The sequence below is a fragment of the Pteropus vampyrus genome, unplaced genomic scaffold (assembly GCF_000151845.1).
Source record: "Pteropus vampyrus isolate Shadow unplaced genomic scaffold, Pvam_2.0 Scaffold591, whole genome shotgun sequence".
NCBI lineage: Eukaryota > Metazoa > Chordata > Mammalia > Chiroptera > Pteropodidae > Pteropus > Pteropus vampyrus.
This window is the reverse complement of record NW_011889372.1, coordinates 33,227-33,703: the sequence shown is the minus strand read 5'-3', so window position 1 is coordinate 33,703 and position 477 is coordinate 33,227. Positions and strand designations below refer to the sequence as shown.

At 39.8% G+C, this 477-nt stretch overlaps 1 pseudogene; it reads right to left on the bottom strand.

The window, feature by feature from the left end:
* The window catches only part of LOC105308556, a 1,758-nt pseudogene that overhangs the window by 591 nt on the left and 690 nt on the right, over nt 1-477 (bottom strand).

Here is a 477-nt window from a genome sequence, read left to right as displayed (position 1 = left end):
CAATAGTTATCCATGCTAAAGTAAGAGTAACTCGGTGTCCCTGAAACCCTAAAATCAAAGATCTCTGGAACATTATAGATTCTGGAGAGAGATAATTAGTAACTGGATAAAATGTGAGTGCCTGGGTAGTTATAAAGGCTTCTTAAACACAGGGAAGTTCAATATTGAAGGTTTCTCTGAGTAGACAGCTCTAGTACATTGAAATACTCTAGTTTAGCGACTCCCAGCTCAAGATTTTGCTCTCTAGGGGAGATTTGACAATACCTGAGACATTTTTCTTGTCACAAATGTGGGGAACGGTGGTTCTAGCATGTAATGGGTAGAGGCCAGGGAGGCTGTTAAACACTCTGTAATGCACAGGACAGACCCAGAGCACAGAATGATCTGTCCCAATATGTCACATGTACTAAGGCTGAGAAACATTGTCCTAATTAGAGGATCAAGGGTAAAAAACTTTCTCTATTTCATTTGGAATAT